Raw genomic sequence first — 21,218 nt, forward strand, 5'->3', positions numbered from 1 at the left:
CTGTGGTCCCATATGTGCATGCAGCATCAGGCACTGCACTTCCTTTGCTGTTTTTCCTTTACACATGACACATTTACACATGCGCTACAGATGCCTTCAAACATCCATCATCCAAAAGTCATATCCAAAAACTTGGACATGTGTCCTTCTGTCTATAACATCATCATGAGATCTGCTGCCTGACATGTTGGCCATGTAGATTCACAGAGAATGGACTTTGGATCCTGACCATCTATTGACCTGACCATCTAGTGATCCTGACCATCTAGTGACCCTGACCATCTATTGACCTGACCATTTAGTGATCCTGACCATCTAGTGACCTGACCATCTAGTGACCTGACCATTTAGTGACCTGACCATTTAGTGATCCTGACCATCTAGTGACCTGACCATTTAGTGATCCTGACTATTTAGTGATCCTGACCATCTAGTGACCTGACCATTTAGTGACCTGACCATCTAGTGACCTGACCATCTATGTCTCTTTAGTGTCAGCTGTGCGCCTTGAGGCCAGTTCACTTGGCATGGACCAGAATGAGTGTAATCCTACAAGAGAAATGGTCAGAAAAAAACACCTTGTGATTGTTCAGCTTTATGTCCTCCCAGAGACACACACGACTACATCTGCAGTCAGCACAGCTGACACACACATGACTTCATCTGACACACACGACTACATCTGCAGCCATTACAGCTGATACACATGACTACATCACATGACTACATCTGCAGCCAATACAGCTGATACACATGACTACATCTGACACCGCGACTACATCTGCAGCCATTACAGCTGATACACATGACTTCATCTGACACACACGACTACATCTGCAGCCATTACAGCTGATACACATGACTACATCACATGACTACATCTGCAGCCAATACAGCTGATACACATGACTACATCTGACACACGACTACATCTGCAGCCATTACAGCTGATACACATGACTTCATCTGACACACACGACTACATCTGCAGCCATTACAGCTGATACACATGACTTCATCTGACACACGACTACATCTGCAGCCATTACAGCTGATACACATGACTTCATCTGACACACATGACTACATCTGCAGCCATTACAGCTGATACACATGACTACATCACATGACTACATCTGCAGCCAATACAGCTGATACACATGACTACATCACATGACTACATCTGCAGTCACACAGCTGACACACACATGACTACATCACATGACTACATCACATGACTACATCTGCTGCTCGCTTGGAATTACTCGTCGTCCACGCTATGCTCATTGCTTCAGAAAAGGACCGACTCTCATCTATGGACACGATGCCCAAATCCCAACTGTATACACGCCCGACCGTCCACGACCCCAGCCAAGGAACAGAGGAATTAACTTTGACAACCTCCGTCGCCCTCCTAGGCTGCCTCATCCTGCCTCGTCGTCTCGTCAGAACTTTAACATTGGCCACCTAAATGCGCGCTCAATCACAAACAAAACGGCCTTAATAAACGATCTGATCATTGACAAAAAATGTGACCTGTTTTGTCTCTCAGAGACCTGGCAACAACCCGGTGACTGCATTAATTTAAACCTGCTGACCCCCTCTGGCTACTGCTACTGCAACATTCATGTGGATACTAATTGTTCTTACACCTCAGAGTTTAACTCTGTATTGGACTGTTTTAGTTTGACACAGCATGTTGACTTTCCCACTAACACTCACAGCCACACGTTGGATCTGCTCTGCTCTTCTGGTCTGAATGACATCTCTGTCTCTGGTTCCATCTCTGGTGTCTCTGACCATAAGCTCATTGTATGCCGTTTTCATATGATCTCTCCTCCTCCCTCCTCAGAGAAAACAACTATCACAGGTCGTAACATCAGGTCAATTGACCACAGCATGCTTGCTGCCTGTACATTTCAAAATAGGTACTTTTTTCCTAAACTGTTCACATGGAAATCTAAACGTATCTTTCTCGTCTGAATAAAATTATACAAAATTTGATCTGGCGTAATGGGCAGCTGGCAAAAGCAGCGTTAGCCAGCTGATCTGTAAAAAAGCGGTTTTGTACACGCAGCCTCACAACACTGTTTTGGCTACCGCTCTTCAAATCACTGTAGGCTACAATGTTATTTTTGGTACAAATATAGTAATGAGCCAAATGAGCTGGATGCTTGCGTTTCCTTAGGAATCCGCCGTATTGGTTAAATGAATATTAAGTAACTTATAGGCCGACACAAAAATAGGGCACGGGTGGTAGCCTAATGGGTCACTTTCCGATATAGAGGTTAACTTACCTAACTAGCAGGCAGGTAAATGGCATTTGTTTTCATGACATTGTGAACATATTTGACTGATAGTGTAGGCCTAAGGTTAGGCTACACTGGTGTTCTAAAAAAAACGACATGACAGTCTTCTCTGACTAAAACGCTGCGTGTTTTCTGTCAGTGACAGACACACGTCACCAATATCATGCTGAGCAAAATAGCCTACTGCAACTGCGATTTGACAAAACGATAGTGTTGCAAGGTAGCCTATAACAATGAAAACAGTTATTTAAGTTAGCTTTTGACATTTCGCTGTGGCAGTTCTAAGGCTAGGGGTGTCCAAACTGCGGCCCGCCACGCACTTTAATCCGGCCCGCCGAGCATTTATTAGTTTATCATAGATCCGGCCCGCCACGCACTTTAATCCGGCCTGCCGAGCATAATTAGGTTATCATAGGCCGCTAGCTATTTTTTCCAGCAATAGACGACGTTGTGGTTAACTTTAGGCTACTGCAAACTGCTTTACACTCTTCTTAGAGAACGTTTACAATGTCAAAACAGCTTGTTACATCGAGATACATAGTTGCAGCAGATCTAACTACGTTTTGCTACTTTATTTAATTGGGAACGCATTTCAGTGTGCACAAGAGGGTGAGAGCGCGGCAGGAGAGTAATCTATCTGACAGCTTCGTGGTAATTTCCCACGCTACTAAAGACACGTGAAAATCATAGGTGAAAATAGATTATTGACGGAATGTTTTACAACCCTGTCCGTCAAAACGATGGACAATGAGAACGTCTAGTGCAACCTCAAAAAAGAGCCAAAACGCAATCTCTGAAAATGAGTGTGAAACAGCAGATGATTAATGTTAATAAAATGGTGTTTAATAAATTGTTCAGAACTGACATGGTGGACCAGAACGAGTTAATTGATGCAAGTTACTGATTATTATGCTGTTTATTATGTAGAATGGGAAAAAAAACAAGAACTTGAATTTAGGACACTGGTGTTTAAGTCCGGGACAGTGCCAAGTAGAATTCGGGACAGCTGCGGGACACTGAGAAAAAAAGTTAATTTCGAGCCCTGCCTCCCCCAACCCCTTCGTGCCTGTCCTTCTCTTTCTTTCTTCAAAGCACATCTCAAGACCTTTCTGTTTAATGATCACTTCTCCTCCACACCCAACACATAGTTCCATACAGATAACTTGTCACACGACTACATCACATGACTACAGCTGACACACACGACTACAGCTGACACACATGACAACATCACATGACTACATCTGCAGCCATTACAGCTGATACACACGACAACATCACATGACTACTTCTGACACATGACTACAACTGACACACATGACTACAGCTGACACATGACTACATCACACGACTACATCACATGACTACATCACACGACTACATCTGCAGCCATAACAGCTGACACTCACATGACTACATCTAACACATGACTACATCACACGACTACATGACATGACTACATCTGCAGCCATTACAGCTGATACACACATGACTACATCACATGATTACATCACATGACTACAACTGACACACATGACTACAGCTGACACACATGACTACATCACAAGACTACATCACATGACTGCAGCTGACACACATGACTACATCACACGACTACATCACAAGACTACATCACATGACTGCAGCTGACACACATGACTACATCACACGACTACATCACAAGACTACATCACATGACTGCAGCTGACACACATGACTACATCACACGACTACAGCTGACACATGACTACATCACACGACTACATCACATGACTGCAGCTGACACACATGACTACATCACACGACTACAGCTGACACACATGACTACATCTGACACACATGACTACATCACATGACTACATCTGCAGCCAGTACAGCTAAGTCCTGGCCCACTTAAAACTTTTTAACTTTTTTTTTTTACTTTTTAACCTGAGATATCTTATGAAATGTAAAGTGCAACATAAATAAAATGTATTAGTATTATTGTTATTATTATTATGTATCCAGAGGTCCCTGAACAATGAATAATTATATCATTCTTACTATAATCCTTAGATACTACCTTTTCATATTTTTACTAGCCATGGTCAGGGAATGGCAAGATATTCCTGCCATGATCAAGTTTTCTGTCAGTTCGTTCATCATCCATCATGGAGAAGACACTTCAGTAGTGACACTCCGATGTGACCTCAGCTATGTCTGTTTCAGTTGGCGGGGTGCTAACCTTTTCATTGCAAAAAAAGGAGCTTTGAACATTTGAGTATTTTTAGATTTCTGTGTATTTCACTTTTGCTGCTACAGTAGTATCTTTCCCATACAGTGGATCATGTGTGTGTGTGTGTGTGTGTGTGTGTGTGTGTCTCTTTCCCATACAGTGGATCATGTGTGTGTGTGTGTGTCTCTTTCCCATACAGTGGATCATGTGTGTGTGTGTGTGTGTGTGTGTGTGTGTGTCTCTTTCCCATACAGTGGATCATGTGTGTGTGTGTGTGTCTCTTTCCCATACAGTGGATCATGTGCGTGTGTGTGTGTGTGTGTGTGTCTCTTTCCCATACAGTGGATTGTGTGTGTGTGTCTCTTTGCCATACAGTGGATCATGTGTGTGTGTGTCTTTCCCATACAGTGGATTGTGTGTGTGTGTCTCTTTGCCATACAGTGGATCGTGTGTGTGTGTGTGTTTGTGTGTGTGTGTGTGTGTGTGTGTGTCTCTCCCATACAGTGGATCATGTGTGTGTGTGTGTGTGTGGATCTGTCCCATACAGTGGATCTTTCCTTTCATGTCTTTGTTTGTGTGTGAGTTCTTGTTTCCATTGTTTCCATTTAGAACAGTCTTTTCCATCAAAAGTAATTTTCTTAAAAGCGATTTTGATCAAAAAGTTAGTCGCGACCATTGATGGAAAAGGACTTATTGCTGTAACGTCGGTTTAAGTTAATTAATTTGCTTGCCAGAGGCGGATTAATGAAAGTTAATTAAACATTAAAGTGATGGAAAAGGGTTGAAGTGATGTAGGTTACTGTGATGGAAAAGGGTTGAAGTGATGTAGGTTACTGTGATGCCTGCTCAGAATGTTCACAAAGCACAAAAATCTGACTTTTGTCTTGCGCATACCAAGACGTTCACCTCACAATAGTGTACCATTGTCTTGCGCATACCAAGACGTTCACCTCACAATAGTGTACCATTCGCTACCTTTGATACATTTGCTAGTGTTGCATTTGCTACATCCAGTCTGGAGATGGAAAGCCACCCAGCCAGCGTGGTGCAGAGCTGCATTGGCATGGTGATGCCAGCGTGGTGCAGAGCTGCATTGGCATGGTGATGCCAGCGTGCTGCAGAGCTGCATTGGCATCCCTCTCTTCATAGACTGTATGCATTCAGATTGTCTGTGTCTGTGCGTGCGTGTGTGTGTGTGTGCGAGAGAAGCTTTGTGATGTCCGGTTATAACTAGGCCACATTGTTGTCAGATGGACATTGTGTTGTAGCCTACTGCTCCTGTGGCTTTTATAGCTGATGTCATCTAAAGTAATCACACGTTGTTGTGGCGACGCTGTAAGTAGGCCATGGCAGTGTCGTGGTTTAGAGAAACAATGGCTAAAGAGCTCTGTGAGATTCTGGTCCTGTGTGTGTGTGTGTGTGAAATCCGACTCTGACTCACATTGACTCACATGTGCGCTTTAAATCGTGTTTCTCATCAAAAGATGCTGCTAGTGCTTTTATATACATCTGATCCCTTAACTTTAATAAAATAATTTAACTCTGAGATTTATTTAACACATTGTGTAACATTGAAGAGGTATTATTGGAGTTTATTTATTTAACACATTATGTAACATCAAAGAGTTATTGTCGGAGTTTCCACAAGCTGGTCTTGAAGTAACTAGTTGATGTTATCTACTGTCATTTAAGTGCAAGTATACTCTTCCCATGCTAGCCGCTGTATGCTAGCCACTGTGTAGTCTACTGTGTAGTCTACTTTTCCCATGCTAGCCGCTGTGCAAGTCTACTTTTCCCATGCTAGCCGCTGTATGCTAGCCGCTGCGTAGTCTACTTTTCCCATGCTAGCCGCTGAAGACCACACCACGGAGTCCAAGTAGCTAAATTATCTCAAAGTCATGACTACATGCATTAAATATCTCTTCCATCAGTAAAATATAAGTAATTGCATAGGTAAGTATATAAACTCTTTTGATCCTGTGAGGGAAATTTGGTCTCTGCATTTAACCCAATCGGTGAATTAGTGAAACACACTCCGCACACCGTGAACACATAGTGAGGTGAAGCACACACTAATCCCGGCGCAGTGAGCTGCCTGCTACAACAGCGGCGCTCGGGGAGCAGTGAGGGGTTAGGTGCCTTGCTCAAGGGCACTTCAGCCGTGCCTACTGGTCGGGGTTCGAACTGGCAACCCTCCGGTTACAAGTCCGAAGCGCTAACCAGTAGGCCACGGCTGCCCCATTCATTCATCACCCATCAATCTATATTCATCACCCATCAATATCTAGCTCTATTTTTGAGTTATATTGCTAGGGAAAACTGATATCTGTTTTGGTTGAAAAAAAACTAATAACAAAAAATACTTTTTGTATATAAATACTACTGTTGAAATTATATAAAATGAATTCACATCTGAGGTTGGTGAGTTTTAAAATATTATGTCATTTATGTCAGCCTGGTCAGGGATTAGCCAACCATGAGCAGTGACCCTTAACTAACCCCTCAGGGTTCTCCCAATTAATAACGCACGCACACACACACACAAAAAGACAAAAGCCCCCCCCATTACAGATCCATTAGGTCACACACACACACACACACACACACACACACACACACACACACACACACACACACAGGGACCTGGTGAACCCCCACCCCACACACACACACACAAACACAGGGAGCTGGTGAAACCCATGAGTAGGTTGAGAATATTACAGGTCCATTAGGTCACAGGCCCAGACGCTAATCCCTGACCAATTATGAGTAGAGTGGTGTGTGTGTGTGTGTGTGTGTGTGTGTGTGTGTGTGTGTGTGTGTGTGTGACGGGACATGTTAGGCTGGGCCCTGGGTGAGTGGGTGTGTGTGTGTGTGTGTGTGTGTGTGTCGGGACATGTCAGGCCGGGCCCTGGGTGAGTGGGTGTGTGTGTCTGTGTGTGTGAGTGTGTGTGTGTGTGTGTGTGTGTGTTTTTTGCGACAGGAAATGTCAGGTTGGGCCCTGTGTGTGTGTGAGTGGGGGTGTGTGTATATGTGTGTTTACGTGTGTGTGTGTGTGACGGGACAGGTCAGGCTGGGCACCGGGTGAGTGGGGGTGTGTGTGTGCGTTGACGTGTCCTGCTCAGGTAATGGCGGTCTTATGGGGACAGCTGGCTCAGGAGAGCATGTCAAGCCAGGCGTTGCCCCGGGCGACGTGTCCCCAGCGCCTGAAACGCTCAACATGACCAGCGTTGAACCCCTGGGACCTCAAGTGATCGATCCCACAAGGGCATATATGGCTGCAAAAGCTCATTTGTAGCTTCACAATCACCACAAACGTCCCAACAGAACACAAGGCTGTACAGCCGTCCACCCGTAGATGAGAGGACAGGGGCTAGCCAGCGCTCTCATCCTGGACACAGGGCAGGAGGGTGCATATGTGGATGATGTTCATGTGTGTGTGTGTGTGTGTGTGTGTGTGTATAAGAAGCATACAGAGAGAGAGAGAATAGTGCTCTAGAGAGTCGTACTGAATTGTTGGATCTATCTACATGTTACAGGATGCATTTGCTATATCCAGGAAAAGTATAAGGTAAGCCATACATTTGTACCAATTTATTTTATTTTTCATCGGATGAACCAACATCTAACCAGCTTCCTTATTTAGTTTGTGTATTGCTCCGACTGAGTGCTTTGGATCATTTGAGCGGTTATTATGGGATATGAGCGGTTATTATGGGATATGAGCACATGAGCGGTTATTATGGGACATGAGCGATTATTATGGGATATGAGCACATGAACGGTTATTATGGGATATGAGCGGTTATTATGGGACAAAGCTGTATTGCTCCGACTGAGTGCTTTGGGTCGTTTGAGTCACATGGACCTGCTGTGTATTTCTGTTCTGCACAGAGAGCAACATCAGTAGTCAGGTGTGGAAGAGGGCAGTTTATTTGCCCCTGTCCTTCCACAGATATTTGTCCCAGTCCTTCCACAGAGGGCAGTTATTTGCCCCAGTCCTGCGGGACAGGGCACAAGAGCTGAGGGGGCTCTAATGATGGCTTCCTTTCAGGCGTTCTAAAGATGTCTACCCGTCAGGGGCATTGCTGTCATGGACACAGCGTGGGGCAGATGTCTAATCTAAAGCATGAATCGAGACTTTTAATCTAGTAATCCAATGCATGTATTAACTAATGGCTGCCGGACTGGAAGAGTGGAAGCTATTCTAATACTGATAGTTCTGGTCCTTGATTGTGATTGGCTGAATCGCGTTCAATGCCGTTGTAAAATGCAGCATAAACATACACCTTGACCGCATTGCGTTTTATATTACTGCGCTACCACAACTTGATACAAAAGTTAAAGTAGCTGCGTCTCGACGTTGCTTGGCAACCATTCAGATAGAGGAAATATATTTCTTGGCGGAATAGTGTTTATAGTAATAGTGGTTATCTATATTATCTTTGCCAGGTATTTATAGCAACAGTTTTAGAAAAGCAATAAGCCACTCGAGTTAGCGCATTGTGCCTAACAACGCCCCTTAGCTGTTCTATATTCAGTGTAACCTACGGACTCTCGGGGCTTATTGCTTAAATGAGCCGTGTGTGTCCAGTGGAGGAGTTTGGCCTCGTGGAGATTCAGTAATAGGAGACCCAGTGGACGTCCTGATGAGACATTTAGAAGGGCAGAGAAAAAGAACAAAAGCAACACATAAAGAGTTGTTTTGCCATCATGTTGAACAGATTGGGAACGTTTCAGACAGTTGTTGTTGTGTGTGTGTCTGAGAAGTGGTGGATTCCCGGAAAAGGCCCAATAAGCGTCCATCCCCTCAGCAAGGAGATTAGCTTTGTGTAAGGACATCACCTCATCAAAAAGTTAAACTGGTACGAGGCCCGCCTCCCCAGCAGATTGGCCTCACAAGACCCGGTTACGGGCAGCCTGCAGCTCTGGGACACGCCACGGCTTAAAGCATCTGTGTGTGTGTGTGTGTGTGTGTGTGGAGGATGATGAGGTGTGTGTGTGTGTGTGTGTGTGCTTTTGGTTGATTGAATATGAATGGAGCATATTTGGTCTATACTGTATATGATGCCTTTTCCTAAAAACTTGTTCCGCATAGTTCTGCTGATGTAATAAAATGTGAAATTCCTGTCTGTTGATCAGGTGAGCTTGGCAACTGACACATGAGCGGTTATTATGAGATATGAGCGGTTATTATGGGATATGAGCACATGAGCGGTTATTATGGGATATGAGCACATGAGCGGTTATTATGAGATATGAGCGGTTATTATGGGATATGAGCACATGAGCGGTTATTATGGGATACGAGCACATGAGCAGTTATTATGAGATATGAGCGGTTATTATGGGATATGAGCACATGAGCGGTTATTATGGGATATGAGCGGTTATTATGGGATATGAGCACATGAGCGGTTATTATGGGATATGAGAGGTTATTATGGGATATGAGCACATGAGCGATTATTATGGGATATAAGCGGTTATTATGGGATATGAGCACATGAGCGGTTATTATGGGATATGAGAGGTTATTATGGGATATGAGCACATGAGCAGTTATTATGGGATATGAGCACATGAGCGGTTATTATGGGATATGAGCGGTTATGGGATATGAGCACATGAGCAGTTATTATGGGATATGAGCACATGAGCGGTTATTTTGGGATATGAGCGGTTATTATGGGATATGAGCACATGAGCGGTTATTATGGGATATGAGCGGTTATTATGGGATATGAGCACATGAGCGGTTATTATGGGATATGAGCACATGAGCGGTTATTATGAGATATGAGCGGTTATTATGGGATATGAGCACATGAGCGGTTATTATGGGATATGAGCACATGAGCGGTTATTATGAGATATGAGCACATGAGCGGTTATGGAATATTAGTAGTGATATTAGAGTTTCAGGGGTGTTATGGAATACTGTATGAGCCGTTTTGGGGGTGTTTGTGGTTATGGAATATGAGCCGTTTTGTACAATTTTGGGGGTGTTTGTGGTTATGGAATATGAGCCGTTTGGTAGAGTTTTAGGGGTGTTTGTGGTTATGGAATATGAGCCGTTGGGTAGAGTTTTGGGGGTGTTTGCTTGGGAATATGAGCCGTTGGGTAGAGTTTTAGGGGTGTTTGTGGTTATGGAATATGAGCCGTTGGGTAGAGTTTTGGGGGTGTTTGGTTATGGAATATGAGCCGTTGGGTAGAGTTTTGGGGGTGTTTGCTTGGGAAGGGTCCGGACCTGGTGCTTATTTTGGAAATGTTTTTTGCTTGGTTTCTAAAAAAAAAATTTCAGCCAGAAGTGACTGGTCTGTGGTCAGTCTGTGTGGTTAGTTGTATATTCATTTTGAAGTGAAATATAGGACCTACACGTTTGATTACTTCTATGCATATGATAACATTGCACAGTCTACTATATTGTTGTATTTGATGTAGGATCTGGGTACTTTACATTGATACATGTTTCCAGTGCTTGTTAGAGCTGTAGGTGTGTTTTAGTTTAAAGATCGTCTCTTCTCTTCTTTGGTAGCAACAGCGTGTGCATGATGTTTGTTTGGATTTAAAGAAATCATCTCTGAAAGGCTGGTGATTTGAGTAGTAACAGTGTGATGTTTCATTAAGAACTGTAAGCAGCCAGTGGGCTGTTATAAAGCCCTTTATGAGTTAGCAAGCAGATTAACGTTATGTGAGCGTCCTCACCTCATTGAAAAGTTAAACTGGTATCAGGGCAAAAGAGCCCATCTGATAAACCCACATTAAAATGTAGGGTCTGGGCACTCACCATGGGGCGAGATAATCGGTTGTCTTTCAAATTCTCTCTGCACGCAATAGGACAGCGTTATGTGGCCCATGGGTTTTCCCACCAGCGGAGCTAGTTGGCTAGTTCAAACTTTTGCCAACTTATTAACTCGTGTCACGCTGTTGGCCAACAGCAACATCCATCTTCTTTGTCAAGTCTTGTCTTTTTCAAGTAGCAGGGAATTCAAGCCAAACCGTTGCAACTCTGCCATCAATCATTATGTTAAGCCCGCCTAACGTCTCTCTCTATAAACAATGTGATTGGCTCTATCGAAGTTTAATTTTTCCAGCTCGCAAGCCAACGGCTGTAGTTGTGTGTGTTCCATCTCACACACATGGCTGTGGTTGTGTGTGCTGCGGATCAAATCAATATGACGAGGTGTCCTCCTCTGCCACGCGCTCACGCCTGCTGCCGTGATCAGGATTACCTCCTGGTGTCTATAATCAATACGGATGATTCAGGATTACCTCCTGGTGTCTATAATCAATACGGATGATTAAGAGCTTTGTGTTTGGCGCAGGGCCTCGTCTTGGAAATCAATACTCGCCTCCCTAGACCTAGCCTGTGTCCAGTGCTAATACTCGCCTCCCTAGACCTAGCCCGTGTCCAGTGTCAATACTCACCTCCCTAGACCTAGTCCGTGTCCAGTGCCTGTGAAGTTTAAGGCCGGCAGAAGGATTGTCAGGATTTGTCCCGCTGCACGTCAGACTTATCTGAGCTCGATGTCCAACAGGTGTCAATAATAACTGCGGTAGGCTAGCAAACAGTGTCAGGGGGACACCAAAAATCCACAACTTGTTGCTGTGATGCACTATGGTCTCTTAGTGTCCCTCTGGCTGGACTGGGTGCATGAGTGTTAAGTTCCCTTCAATGAACCTCCTGAGAGGAAGTGTCTTGGCTTGCCAGTGCCAGTGAGTTTTTGTAAGTTTTGACACCATGTTGGTGACGTTCTCCATGTTTTCTAGATATGTGGCAGCTTGTGTGTGTGTGTCTTGACACCATGTTTTATGGCGTTCTCCATGTTTTTGTGGGGAGTTGGCCGGCAGGCTTAGAGCAGGGATGAGTGAAGCGGGGGGATCGGAGGCATCTTCCCTCCTCTCCTGCTCCTCCTCTCCTGCTCCTCCTCTCCTGCTCCTCTGCTGGGATTTGCGGAGCCTCAGATTAGCTGTCGGCATCATCACAGATCTGCCATCTCATTGGGCAGTGGTGGAGCAGGTGGGCTGGTGCTGCCCTCAGCATAAATACTGCCCACTGCCTCCGGCGTCCATCTTCCCCGGCACGTCCGTTTAGAGTCTTTCAGCAGCCGCACCGTAGGCTTTGCGCTGCCAAATGGCTCCTTCCTGCTGACTTGCGAAAGGTCAACCAGGTCATCGCTCCTTTTGGCCGTTTTAGGCTAAACTCAAACGGGACAACAATTCAGCCAATCTTTGACATTTCTTTTGGTTAAAAAACGGTTAAACCCCTCTTTTGTAGTGTTAGTTTTTACGTCTTTTTTAAACAACTTTCCGTACGCACATCATGAACTACTGCATGGCCGATGTGTACGAGATGCCCCACGGCGGGGCTGGGGGTTCCTGGCGCAGGGGGGGGGGGGGGTGAGTACTGCATGTACGAGGGCGAGGGCACCAGCTTCGGGCACTGCGAGACCCAGCCGCTGCACCACCCCCCGCCCTGCATGGAGCAGTCGTGGCCCCCCGGGCCGACATACAGCTGCCCCTACCCCCCTGGGCCTGGCCCCAGCTGCCCCTACCCCCCTGGGCCTGGCCCCATGTTCAAGAGCGAGTACTGCAGCATGGAGGTGCCGCTCAGCCACTACCACCAGCCAGATTACTATGGCGACGCTCGAGACTTCTCACAGATGCAGTGGATACAGGGCGCCCACAAGAGAGGTACGGGGGGGGGGGGCTGCTGGTGTTGGGTCTTACCCTGCCTGAGTGTGTGTGTGTGGGGGCTGCTGGTGTTGGGTCTTAGCCTGCCTGAGTGTGTGTGTGTGTGTGGGGGGGGGCTGCTGGTGTTGGGTCTTACCCTGCCTGAGTGTGTGTGTGGGGGGGAGGGCTGCTGGTGTTGGGTCTTACCCTGCCTGAGTGTGTGTGTGTGGGGGGCTGCTGGTGTTGGGTCTTACCCTGCCTGAGAGTGTGTGTGTGGGGGGGGGGGGGGGGCTGCTGGTGTTGGGTCTTACCCTGCCTGAGTGTGTGTGTGGGGGGGGGGGTGGGGCTGCTGGTGTTGGGTCTTAGCCTGCCTGAGTGTGTGTGTGTGTGGGGGGGGGCTGCTGGTGTTGGATCTTACCCTGCCTGAGTGTGTGTGTGTGTGGGGGGGGCTGCTGGTGTTGGGTCTTACCCTGCCTGAGTGTGAGGTGTTACTAAAGGCCGGCTTGTATTGAACATTTTTCTGGGTTTAGTGTTTCACAGTGTTGGACTGTGTGAAGTGTTTTCAATGTAGGTCTGTCTGACTTTCTAGTTTTTCTAGTTCTAGTAGATGTTATGTGGGTAGTATCTTGTTGGGTGCCTTTTCTGTGTCGGACTATTTGAGATGTTTTGTGTGGGTCAGACTATTTGAGATGTTTTGTGTGGGTCAGACTATTTGAGCTGTTTTGTGTGGGTGGTATCTTGTTGGGTGCTTTTTCTGGGTCGGACTATTTGAGATGTTTTGTGTGGGTCGGACTATTTGAGATGTTTTGTTTGGACTTTGGTTGCGCCTGATTTTTGTCTGTTTGTGTTTGGCATTATGACTTTTGTCATGACGTGTGCAAGGTGGAAGCTCCAAGTGACCCAATAAAACTAGGCCAGTAGTCAGAACACTCAGGAAATATATATATATATATATATATATATCAGTGTGGATCCTTATGCTATGATTTAGTTTAAGTGTATTAAATGATCTGTAGTGTGTTAGTGTATATTTTTGTTTTGGGTTTGGGAGTAGCGTCATAATCCGTCTAATTTTAGAATGACAGAATAGTCAGACATGGTATCCAAGGTGATTATGCTGTAACAACACTTGCTTTAACGAGGGGCCATTTCAGGGCCATTGGAGAATATTTAAATGCACAAAGGTAAACCGTTGAGGGTAAATCTAACATTTATTAAGATTGTAACATCTGAAATATATGAATGGACTGTTTCTTACAGAATTGCAGTTTTTATATTCAGCATTATCGTGTTATCTATTTGAATTACTTTGACATTCAGTACAGGTCCAATAAAGCTGACTGGGTGACATCACTTGATATTAGTTTAAGTAAATTGTCACTGAGAAATGAGTCATATTTACATCTAATTGTGGAATAGCAGTAGTTGGATGTTAACTCAGCTGCAGTGAGGGCTACACAGAGACACACAGTTAGAGGCTGCTGTAGCCTCAATCCTCCACAGTTAGAGGCTGCAGTAGCCTCGATCCTCCACAGTTTTCTGATTTGTTTCATTACAATTAGCTTGTTGCATTAGCATTATAATCAGCTGGTCATACGTGTGCCATGTGTTATGAAATATATATATATCTGTATATAGTTTATACAGAGAACACTGATCTTGGGTCTGTAGAGGGGGCTGGTGTGTGTGTGTGTGTGTGTGTGTGTGTGTGGTCATCGGGTTCACCTGGTTATTGTACTTCCGGGAACTTATGTTGAGGCAGAGACAGAACAACAGGGTGGCATTCATGGGGTGCTGACTTGAGCAGGAGGTACAACATGCACTGGAGAATAAGAGCCGCGACTAATGAACTAAATAATCGCTTACTAATCGACTACTAAAATAACCGCTTACTAATCGACTAATCAACTACTAAAATAACCGCTTACTTTAATCGACTAATTAAATAAATAATCGGTTACTAATTGACTAATCAACTAAAAATTAATCGGTTACTAATTGACTGATCAACTAAATAATCAGTTACTAATCGACTAATCAACTACTAAAATAATTGGTTACTAATCGACTAATCAACTAATAAATAATCGGTTACTAATCCACTAATCAACTAAATAATCGGTTACTAATCAACTAAGCTAAAAAAATCAATTAAATAGGTCAGTCAATCAAAAGATTAGTACTACCAAAATAATCAGTTACTAATTCACTAATCAACTAAGCGAGAAAAAACCAGAATATTTACCAGAATAATCGTTAGTTGCCTGATATGTGTATTGATTGTTAACAGAAGGGCCAGAGGACATGCAGCATGTGTGTGTGTGTGTGTGTGTGTGTGTGTGTGTGTGTGTTTGTGTGTGTGGATCTGGTATTGATCTCCATCTCCTGAGTCTGACCTGGTTCAGACCTCCTCCAGTTGTGCCAATCTGACCGGGGTCTTGCACACCTAGCTCCACTATTTTCTTTTTTCTCTGTCAGCCATTTTCTTTCGTAGAGCTAAAGAACTTCTTCACACGTCCTCATCTAGAGTCTAGAAGGACACTGATCATTAGGTTTTCCATAGTTAAAATGTCATTTATTATCTATAACTTACATTCAGCACAATTGTTTTGTTTGATTTCCAGACACCTACACATCATTTGAGCTGTTTGGTGTCATCTCTTAGAGAGGAGGGGAGGGGAGAGGAGGAGGAGAGGGGAGGAGGTGGAGGAGAGGGGAGGAAAGGGGAGGAGGTGGAGGAGAGGGGAGGAGAAGAGGGGAGGGAGGAGGAGGAGAGGAGAAGAGAGGACGGGAGAAGAGGAGGTGGAGAAGAGGGGAGGAGGAGGAGAGGAGAAGAGGGGAGGTAGAAGAGAGGAGGGGAGGAGGAGGAGAGGAGAAGAGGGGAGGTAGAAGAGAGGAGGTGGAGGAGAGGACACTAAACACTCTCTGGACTCTGTGATGTTTCAGGGTACATACCAAGTTACCTGGACAAGGACGAGCTGTGTGTTGTATGTGGGGACAAAGCCACCGGCTACCACTACCGCTGCATCACCTGTGAAGGCTGCAAGGTGAGGTCACACACACACACCAGTGTTTCCCATACATTGACTTTTTTGTGGCCGCCCACCACAATATCAACATTGACCACAACACAGTGATTTTCCAGATTGTACTAAATTGTGCTTAACCCTTAGCCCGTGCCGAACATTCCATTTTTGGTGCTGGATGACCTCCTCACACAAAAAACCTTATTTCTTGAGTATAATACCATCAATGAGAGATACATACCATCAGTGGGATATACATACCATCAGTGGGATACACATACCATCAGTGGGATATACATACCATCAGTGGGATACACATACCATCAGTGGGATACACATACCATCAGTGGGATACACATACCATCAGTGGGATACACATACCATTGTAATCAGAAGGATCAGTTCTATCAAATGATGTAAAATACATATGGTAATATTGATATAGTAATGAACAGTATTTGAAAATCCTCTCCAAATGTATATCCGGAATTTGTCAAAATTTAATTTCATTCACATAAAAATGAATTTTCATTATATTTCTCTACAAGATAGAGAAACATATAGAGTGTATGAAATGTTCAGCAAGTTGTGGGCTATTTAACAAAAAAAGACTGTATTGGAGTATCATTAACCTTTCAAAAGTTATGATAATTTTAGTGATAAAAAAAAGTGTAAAAAAATGCAGGAAACGGGATTTAGAATGTTGACAGAATTCACATTCACTTTCTCACCAACAACATAAAAGTATGCATAAAAACTAATAATCAAGTCAGAAACAATGGTTTAGATGTATTTGGTCTATAAGAATAAACCATTTATTTGTATATAAGCAAATGCTACAGTCAATAAGAATGAAAAAAACCTACTGTACCTTACCAGTAATACAGGAAGTAAGTATACTGTATTCATTGAAGACCATTTCGGAAAAGAGACATAAAATACATTTTATTCAACAAATACAACTTCCTTATATAAATCAGTATAATATGAAAATGATAGACATAAATAAAATGTATTATTATTTATGAAAAGCTAGGAATACAATCAACATCACTCAAAACTCAATGTGTTCTAAACATTTGAAAGTGGATTACATACTTAGAACAAGCCTGTGGAGAATAAACACATACACACATCTACACACAAACTCATACCCACACAAACACACATACAGAGGAGGATAGGGAAAGGTGGGGTGGGGAACCTGACGGTTGAACACAGAAGAGCTATGACTCATTACTAAACGCATCCCCTTTTGCAGAATGGCAAATCTGACAGCAATTTGTTTATCAATAAAACAAATTTGCCTACCGTTACATTCCAGGGCCATACAAGCTACTTTAGTTTTATTATGTACGTTTTTTATAACAAGCTCCTGCTGTACAGGAATATGTACTTGATGGAAAGACGACAGAGTAGTAGTTGGAGCAGCTGAAGGTGAGGCTGAAATTTCAACGGAAATGCCTGCCGGCTGTTGTGATAGATTTCCTCCAAAGTTTTTCTGGCTGTAGCTACCAAACCTAGATTCAACACCAGATTCTGCATTGCATTGTCAAACTTGAAATAACAAGAAGCTACTGACAACGGCAATGTCAATGGAGAAAAAGTGCTTTCTGGTATTCTGCGCTTTTTGGAGAACACAATATGTATTTATCATTTGGTCAATGTCCCCTGATCCCTGCCAAGACTTGGTTCCCCAGTAGCAATGGATATTAGGGAGGGAAGTGAACCCCATGTAAATGATCAATCCCAGAAACCTGTGAAACTCTTCTGGGGTCTTTGTCCCATGCCCCTGCACTGTTTGCATACGACGGTCTACTAAGCACAAGCTCCCATTCCTTCCGGTTGGTAAAACCACATATGCCTGGGACAACAATGTGAGTAAAAAAGAACATAACAAGTCTATTTCACAGTGTTTTAGTGGAAGTCTGCTCCATCCTACGCAGAGCACATAAATCTATACCTTCTTCCTCCATCCCCTCATGGTCTTCAGCATTGTGAGCGCAAGCTCATCAGCAGTCAGCTACCTCTTCAGGCTTGCGAGAAGGTCTGTGTAGGTCTTGTCATCCTCCATCTGAAACAACAGCGAAATCATACAAATACAAACCTTTATTAATGTAAAAAATAAAATCACAAAACTACAGATTTGTGCATGTATGCACACAAAAGAAGAGGTAGCCTAAACTATTGAAGCATCCTCAGAATATACTCGAAATATTTCTAAGAATGAAAAGTCATTTTATTACATATGGGTTTAGCTACCCTAAATCTGATTGCCTGACTGGCAACAAGATAAAGATTACAGATTACATTTCACCTAGTAACAAACTTCTGAAATGCAATAATGACATTTCTGACAGAATATGTGATTTCACATCATGTTTTCTATAACTACATATTGAGAGCAGTTGTGCTTCATCTATTTCAAGTCATGGCATCTTAGAAAATGTTGAGACAAGCACGTCTGATGTTTGTCATTTAGAAGTTAGCAAGCTAAAATAGTTCACTACAGACTGCACTACAGGTAACAACGCGAGGAAAGGCAATAAGTTAATTACATTTATGACAGAATATGTGATTTCACATCTTATTTTCTACAACTACATATTGAGAGAGTAAAAATATTGCTCAACTTATTTCATGTCAGAACGTGAATCTAACTTGAAACGCGGCATCCATTAATTTATTCAGCTTTGGTTTGCTATACTGTCTTGCCAATATAATGCTTACCTAACAAGCAAATTGGTACTAGAAAACAAACTTACCTACAGGTTATATACTAACAGGTTTTTAAATGAAACTGTCAAATGAAAATAACTGACATCAAAAGCAAGCAAGAATATTGCAAGCAGTTCAGAATTATACAGCTAGCTAAAGTTACGCGGACGATGCACTAGCCCCCGCTAAGCCATAATGTTGACGCTGATGAGAAATTACATATTACTATTACACATATTACTACAAATAACGTGATTTAACCCATTCAAGCCCAATTTTTTCCCAGACAGGCAAATATGCAAATCATGTGTTATTAGCAACCCTTTGAAGTAATCAATATTTTTTTTTTTTTTTTAAATGTAGAAAAGTAGATGAAAAAGTGAGTTTTATTACCGGGTCACAATTGTGATAATATCGTGCTCTCAATTAAAGGTTGCTCAAATTGCTTTTTTTGTTAAAATAAAGGTATTCTGACAGGACTTTTTAAACTGAACACTGAGACCAATGGCAATAATAAATATGAAAAATATGTAAACATCCTTTATTTACCAGGAGCTTCGGCTCGTTAAAAAAAATAGAACCCTGAATGTGTATGTCTGTGCGTGCGTGTGTGTCTTCATGTAGTTGTGAGAGTTAGTGTATATGGTCTGTGTGTGTGTGTGTGTGCGTATATATATATATATATGTATGTGTGTATCTGCAGGTGGGTGTGTGAGAGCAGCAGGCAAAGCGCATGCCGCGTGCAATGTGAAGTCCCCTTGAGTGTGTATGTCTGTGTGTATGCGTGTGTGTGTGTGAATCTGTGTATGTGAGTATGTACAGTATATCTGTGTGTGTGTGTGTGAGTGTGTATGTCTGTGTGTGTGTTTGTGTCTGTGTGAGTGTGTATGTCTGAGTGTGTATATCTGTGTATGTGAGTGTATATCTGTGTGTGTGTGTGTATGTGTGTATTTGTGTGTGTATGTGTGTATTTGTGTGTGTGTGTATGTGTGAGCGTGTATGTTTGTGTGTATGTGTGTGTGTGTGTATCTGTGTGTGTGAGTGTATATATTTGTGTGTGTGTGAGTGTGTATGTGAGTGTGTGTGTATGTCTGTGTGTGTGAATATGTGTATGTGTGTGTGTGTGTGTGAGTGTGTGTATGTCTCTGTATGTGTGTATGTATGAGTATGTGTATGTGTGTGTGTTTGTAGGTGTAGAAGTATGTGTGCATCTAGATACAACATTCTATCCCACCGGTTACTATTGTGACTGTTAACATGTTTACTCATTCTGCAAACACACCAAAGACATTTGAATAATTGTAAATGTATATATCATAACTAGACACCTTAAATACCATGTGTACAAAAAATATGTGTCCTATGTTTATTTTAACATACTTTAAAAACCTTTTATTTGGGAGCTTTGAGTCATCCTCTTCTCAAGGTGCAACCAGGAAGTAAACAGCTCTGGTCATGTGACAATTTACTCAAAACATTTGACACTGCACACATTTCATTGAAACACTCTATTGTTTCAATATTTACTGAAAGAGTATTGGGATATTCCCCAGTTACAGTTTAGAGGCTTATAAGTACATTTTGTTTTTTGTTGTGACCGATGGGGTGTTAAGGACTTCAAATTAAGATAAACCATAACTAGAACTGATGTAAAAACAATATTTCCTCAGTTTATCCAGCTGTGTGGTTTCCAGTCGAGGTAAACGCCAACTTAAGTGCAGGTGCCATCCGGCTGTCCACGTCAAATGCACCCGACTCAAAGTGAAAATATTTTTTCAAGACTCATCTTCAAGTATCCAAAACATTTCGCGTCATAAACCCCTCAACCAATCATATCAAATTGAAGCTTATGTTGTCAGCATTACGGGGAAGATACGGGGTCATTGGACAGCTGAGATATTAGACGATTGGTCATCGTTACTTTTGTAACGAAATTGGAACGGTCGGACTTGTAAGGGTTAAATCTGGTTAGCATCATAACCACCCTGTGCTAATTGGTTAAACTGTTGCATTCAACATTAATTCTACAAACCAACCACCACAAATGGAATTCAATTCTCTGGGAAACACTGCACACACACACACACACACACACACACACACACACACACACACCCCTGTCCCCCCACAACCTCTCATGTATTCCACTCAAAAGACACATTTTAATGGATTCCGGTAGTTATAAACAATATCGTAACAACTAACAGTCTACTGTGTATGAGATCATAATTAACAATATCGTAACAACTAACAGTCTACTGTTAATGAGATTAT

General features: G+C 43.0%; 1 pseudogene; it reads left to right on the forward strand.

Moving 5' to 3' along the window:
* Positions 1-12,963: 12,963 nt before the first annotated feature.
* Positions 12,964-21,218, forward strand: part of LOC125284792 — a 21,231-nt pseudogene continuing 12,976 nt past the window's right edge.

Source organism: Alosa alosa, chromosome 20, assembly GCF_017589495.1.
Source record: "Alosa alosa isolate M-15738 ecotype Scorff River chromosome 20, AALO_Geno_1.1, whole genome shotgun sequence".
In the NCBI taxonomy this organism is placed as follows: domain Eukaryota; kingdom Metazoa; phylum Chordata; class Actinopteri; order Clupeiformes; family Clupeidae; genus Alosa; species Alosa alosa.